Here is a 6,520-nt window from a genome sequence, read left to right as displayed (position 1 = left end):
ACACACACACACACACACACACACACACAGATGGTGGGTGGAGATTTGGGCCTGTCACTGCACCATCAGTGACTCCTTACGTTTAATGCCGGTCCTGTCACAACAAGACAGGAGGGGAATGAAGTGGATCACCTACAGGCACCACACCTCGCCTGGTCTCTCTTTTCCACTGATCTGACTGAGCGCAGACGAGACAATGACACCGTTCAGCTCGCATCCAACCATCAAACACACGCGGCAGCTGAAGAACCGCGAGTACGGCCTTCTGTTGTCACGCAGGAGGTTTCTGGAGACCAGAAGAGACGGCAGACACCCAGACGGAGGGAGCGGTAATCACTGTCTGCGTGTAAATTACCTGAGTTGATTTCAGTCCAATCTGTCTCAGTGTCTCAGGAGGGAGGAGTCGTGTGTGCGTGGGGATGACATTTACCAGAATCCACAGCCTCCCAGGCCTATTCCCAGTTGGTAGAGACAATCCTTCAAGCAACACCAAGACAGATACAATCGCCCAGAGAAACGCGCCTCCTTCCTTCCTAAACGATGACCACATAGCTTTCCAATCTCTTCTAGATCGTCAGCCCCCAAATTTCCTTAATGGGCTATTAGAAGGGAACCCATGTGCTTTTAGTTTGTGCCTTTGATTGTTGGTTTGACTCAACAATGCCAAAGAGCGAAAAAGAAGGGAAACATGAAGGAGGAAAAGGAGAAAGTTAATGTCAGGATGTGCCCCATAATGACTAGTATAAGCTCTAGTGGGAGCTTCCTCTCGCGCCAGTTCCAGAGAGGGTAGCTTGATTGGGGATAATTGGCTAGCCTTCACTAGCGGTTAGCATCCAGGCGTGGAGAGAAGGGGAGGGCACACAGACTTACCACACACACACACACACTCAAACAGACACACAGTTTTATCCACACATGCACAAACAGTATATAGACATTTTCAACTTGAAGTTCATTTGCAGAGACACAGAGAAAAGAGAGCAGGTTAGTGCGGAGAGGCAATGTCCAGAAATTAGCCAAAGTGCTGCCGTACCAGCTTGGGTACAACTGCAAGTGTCATTTTTACGGCAAGAACCACCTCAACATCTGTCGGAGCTGCTGCGTTCCACAGAAAACGGTTTGGGATGTGATTAATTCAAGCTACAGCCCCTTACCACTGTGCTGTTGCACACAAACTGATCACATTAGGGATGTTTTGCATGCTGAGCACAGCAAACATTTAATAGGTGTGCAAAGTTGCATTTCTCCCAAGCCCTCAAGCTTCTATTAATCAAAGTCTAAAAGCAAAAGCTACCAGCGGGTCCAAGATGGGAAGAGACGCTCGTAAAACAACACACACTCCCCCAAGCTCAAAGTCCACACACGCGCACACACACACACACACACACACACACACACACACACACACACACACACACACACACACACACACACACACACACACACTTTCCTTTTCAAAGAGATAGCTGTGGAGAGCCACCCACTCCCTCGCTCCTCTGTTGTGCCAGCTGCAGTCCCGTTAGAGCTTTACTGCCCTCCAGCTCCGGTGACTGGAGGAACCACATGTTGACAACCAGCGAAACACAGAAGTTCATATTGAAAGCAGCGTCTACTCAGCAGGGCAGGAGTGTGAGGTGCCACAGGGCGGTGTACCGGTTTACTGAAAACTCTGGGGAGCAATTCAGTGAAAACAGAAGTTGTAAAGTTATTGTTTTGGTTTGAAGGTTCGTGCTTGTAAACTGAGGGATAAGATCAGAGAGAAGGATTTGACTAAATTATAACCATACAGGCTGATAGAAGCTAAAGGGGAGGGGATGGAGGGGCATTTATCGTATTGTTTATCATTTATATGGATGCATTTCTTATCATAATAATATTGATTTATCGTTTGCTCAATCAAATGTCAATAAAATTGAAAATATGATTAAATGCAGTTACGATTTGCAGTTCACGCTTCGCGTTACAAATAGGAATGTTTTTCAAGAGGAGTGTTTGTGTTTGTGAGGCTATAGCTGCTGTGACACACAGTCGCAGTAATATGTTACCTAAAAAGAAGTAATAAATATAAGTATTCATAAACTTAAAAGTTAAATCGCAACAACACATTGAAGAAATAAGAAATGCAAATATGCTAATAACAAAATAATTTTAACAGAGGTTCTAACTTTTAGGTAAGGTCAGCAAAATGTATTAATTAATAATCATATGTTGCACAACAAACAATAAGTCATTCATTAAAACTACATTCAACAGTGTTAGCATAGACCGAAAACAAGCCCAGGCGTCATAGGAACTTTACTAACGATGCCACAAACATGTCAAAAGCACCCAAAAATAAATAAATGGATAAATGGCAGTTTGGCCGAATTGTTAAGGACACATAAAAGAGTAACCGAAAAAAAGTCATTATTCCCATTTCAGAATGCTGTGTAGTTTTATATGCATACTTATCAAAAATAACATAATTCGACTATGGAGTTCCGTTCCGCGAACGCCGAAATGGTCTAACAGACAAAAAACTAATGCTAACGGTAAAATTAACAACCCTCCACAAAAGGATCCAAACAGCCTGAACATCAACAACTCACCGCTGAATTTGTAACGCTATATATCAACTTCTCATCAAGTTTAGAGATGTAAAATCCAGACAGGTCCGCTCAAGCCAGGCAGAGCCAGTACTTTTGTAACAGCGCCCCCGGTGGCTGGATGAATGGACGCGTTTGTAAGACGGTGAAATTGGTTATTATCTGCAGTTACTTTTTATTTTTTTGTCAAAAATCCCCTGAACTACGGAAGCCTAGAGCAGACATTTTCCGCATACACTTGGTTTTCTTGAGAGAACGAGTTAATCTCGATAAAGCAAACTTTGTTTTCTCAAGATCACAAGATGATAGATTTGTTAAACCATCGTTAACAAATCCACCCTTCAAGTGGATTTGTTATTTTGAGAAAAGCATCTGGAAAAAGTATATGTGGAAAACAGAAAATTAACTTATCGCTAGAAAACCATCTGGAGATAAACTCATCTCAAGAAAAGCATCTGGAAAAAGTATATGTGGAACAGAAAATTAACTCATTTCTAGAAAACCTTCTGGAAATTAACTTATCTCAAGAAAACTGTCTTGAGAAAAATTATCTTTATATTTCTTGAAAACCATCTGGAAATTAACTCGTAACTTGAAAAACCATTAGGAAACGGTATGTTTTCTCCGTACTGCAGCTCTCTGGCGCCCCCACTCTTTGAGAAAGCCATGCTAGATGTTTGTTGCCAAAGAGCGCTTCCTCTCCACCATCGCCTCATACCTGCTCTGGAGGGGAAGTTGCATTACAGTAAATGTTCTAAAATTAGTCATTTCTTCCTTACAAAATATATATGTATGGTTTTACTTCTTGGAAGATGTACAGAAATGGGTTAAAAAGTTTAACGGAAACTATCAATGAATTAGTCAGAACTTTTTTCTCCTCAACCTGACTAAGAATTTCTCGAACATGGAGTCGGTTTTAAGAAACGCGTTACACATGCGAGTCCGCTGACAAAGAGGGAAGTTGGCTGTTGTTTCATCATTGTCGCCGCACGACATTGTCCACAAAGCTGCTGTAATAACATGCATCCTTTCTGCTGCAATCAGCGGGAGTTCACACACAGCTTCCTCTGACCTGCACAACACACACACACACACAGATTGGATGCCCTAACAAATTAAAGAAGCGTTTGCAGCCACACCTCTCACTTCAAGAGCTTGTGAGGAGGTGGACGACATGCGAGGGTGGAGACGAGCGGGGACTCAGGGCCGGCTTTGAATGGCAGGAAATCCCTGAGATGTTTTCTGTTCTCCTCGCCACAACCTAACGTCCCGCTGGACCCGGTGGAGGAGGGAAACAACTGGATCTGTCACACGCTCACACTGCTGCTTCTCTCCCTCTTTCTTTCTATCTGTATATCTGTCTTTACTTACTTCATTCTTTCTTGCTTAATATTGTAATAAAATGAATATACAATGAATACATTGTGCATCTTCTTTTCCTTCCTTCATTCCTTTCCTTCCATTTTTTCTTCCTTCCTTCTGTCTCATATTGTAAAAATAACATTTTTTGTATTCGTAAAACAGACACTTTAATTCAACATGTTTGTTTCTTCCAAATCTAAAATTATATTTTGTCCACGAAGAAAATGAATATATTTCACATCTTTCTGTCTTACCATCTTTCTTCCTTTATTCTTTTCTTTCCACTTTCCCTGACACACAAACATACATAAACATGTCGAACACAAGCCCTGTTTCTGCAGGCAGATGTCCTGGGAGAGGGAGGCCAACGTGCCCTTTCACTTAAAACAGCGCACACACACACACACACACACACACACACACACACACACACACACACACACACACACACACACACACACAGAGTGCGGTTTCAGTGGGCAGGGCAGTCTCCCTGTGCAGGAATGCGGAGGAATAATAAGTTGTGGAGGTGTCGGGGGAGAGACTCGGGCTGTTACAGCCAGACACCTAAAAACACTCCACCCAGCCTCCAGCTGCTCTCCTCCTTTTCTCTTCTGTACTTCCTTTAATGTTTTTGCTCGTCTTTCTGTGCGTTACCTCCACCTTCGCTTCAGTTCCTGGCACTGACGGTTCAACGATTTGTCTACTTTCACCTTCTCCCCTGAAGATCGTTTCCATTTGTTTTCGCCTTTCCCTGTTTGTTTCTGCTTCTCTACAAAAATGTCTTGGATCATATTCAAGTAAAACACTTGCCAGATGCTTCAGATAAGAGACTCTAGGACTAAAACTAATGACTCCTTTCTGCAAAAAAAAAACAACCTAAAATTGTCTTTTTGCCAGGAATTGCAGTTTTGTAGTTTCATGTTTAGGATTAAGACATTAGGAGACAAGTGATGATTAGATGTGAAATCTATCTATCTAATCAATAGTTGTGTTTCCACTGACCATATAATTGCACAAATTTGAATTACAAAAATGAATTTGCTTTTTGGAAACACACAGATTTAGAAAAACTCACGTTTTTTGATGAAACGTTTCTATGAAGGGACTTTTTGGCTGTAACTGCTGTTGAAACACTTTTTCTCATCATACGAATCACATGATCAACAACCAGAGGGTATAACTGGAGAAATACACGAAGAAGAAGACAGGAAGCAGCTTGAGGATGGTGGCGCAGCATGATTATCGCGTGAAAACAAACTTTTCATATGTAGTAGCCGTGTTTCTTATTTAGTGGAAAAACCAAAATTAAAAAATTGTGTTATGTCAACATTAGCAGATTATTGAGAAAGTTTTGCACATTTGTAAAGGAAACACAGCAGGACGTCTAAACAGCATTGAGGAAAATATTAAAGCTGCTCAAGTCGCAGCATTTTAAGGAGAGAAAACAAAGTGTGACATAAAAGATGTAAAGATAAATAAATCAATCAAATAAAAAGAGTGGGGCTCCACAACAGCCGGGAAATGGCTTAAAATGCTTAGAGCCCTAATTTAACAGCTCAAACACCAAATGTACCTCAATATGAACAATCTTTCTCTCTTTTTAAGGGTATTGAAAAGTTAGTGTTGCTAACCCTAAAGCTCTAATCAAACATTAACAAAAAGATTTTTACAATAGGTTTGTCCAAACTCTTTCATGCATTAGTTGGGATCCCGTTTTTTAATGAACAATCTCTCACTCTATCTTTATTCATTCGCTCATTCATGATCTCCAGGTCACGGTGACATCCTGCAGCCAAAGTCATGCAGGAACACCAAGAACTTCCAGTGGTGCTGTGGCACGTAATGATTAAACGTTCTGGATCTGCAGAACATAAACGTCCTCAGGTATGCACAAACTCGACAAAATCAAAGGAAGCGGACCACTTCGGTCTTCCCCCACATGGGGAAAAGTAATAACGGATTCCTCTTTAAGCCATTAACAGTTTATCAGGCCACACAGGCTGCTGCCATCTGCACAATGGGAGAAGGAGGAGTTACGACGCTGCTGGTTAATGTTAAGTAATTTTAGACTTTTGTGTGGCACCTGCAGAACGGACAGGAAAACATCTGAGCTCCAGTTTACCTCTTCACACACCGATGCGTTAACGATAACCCCAACAAAACCAGAGCTGGGATTTAAGAGCTCCGAGTTTAAATTCACAATAGAAAGCTCTTCAATGTACTGTTTTGTTTTAGCATTTGTTCATATTTTTGTGCTGGTCTCTTCTGCCTTTTTTAAGCGCTGGATGCTGAAAGCAGAAGGCAGCAGCATGGAGGGTGACTCATGCCAATAAAAATTGGTGAATAAAAGCAGATGTTTAAGCTTTCCCCTGCAATTAAGGTTAATTGCTGAGATTTCATGTCAGTGTTAAAGAAACTGGGGTTGCCATGTTTTATTTGTTTATTTCGTTTATCTAAGGATACCCATTAGTCTCTACCGTAGCAGAGACTTTTCCGCCCGGGGTCCACACCACAGACATTACAATAAAATCATGCTTTTACAAATATTGCAAGAAAGACAGCAAAAGACA

At 41.6% G+C, this 6,520-nt stretch overlaps 1 protein-coding gene and 1 long non-coding RNA gene across 2 annotated transcripts in view; both read right to left on the bottom strand.

Moving 5' to 3' along the window:
- LOC103472898 (uncharacterized) overlaps positions 1–2,752 on the bottom strand; it is a 30,496-nt gene extending 27,744 nt beyond the window's left edge. Inside the window, exon 1 of the long non-coding RNA XR_534943.1 lies at positions 2,589–2,752. This is a non-coding gene — a long non-coding RNA (uncharacterized LOC103472898). The remainder of the gene's footprint in view (positions 1–2,588) is intronic.
- Positions 1–6,520, bottom strand: part of bnc2 (basonuclin zinc finger protein 2) — a 224,415-nt gene that overhangs the window by 173,702 nt on the left and 44,193 nt on the right. The window lies entirely within an intron of this gene.

Source organism: Poecilia reticulata, linkage group LG1, assembly GCF_000633615.1.
Source record: "Poecilia reticulata strain Guanapo linkage group LG1, Guppy_female_1.0+MT, whole genome shotgun sequence".
NCBI lineage: Eukaryota > Metazoa > Chordata > Actinopteri > Cyprinodontiformes > Poeciliidae > Poecilia > Poecilia reticulata.
Note: the sequence above shows the minus strand (reverse complement) of the source record. Positions and strands in the feature narration are given on the sequence as shown.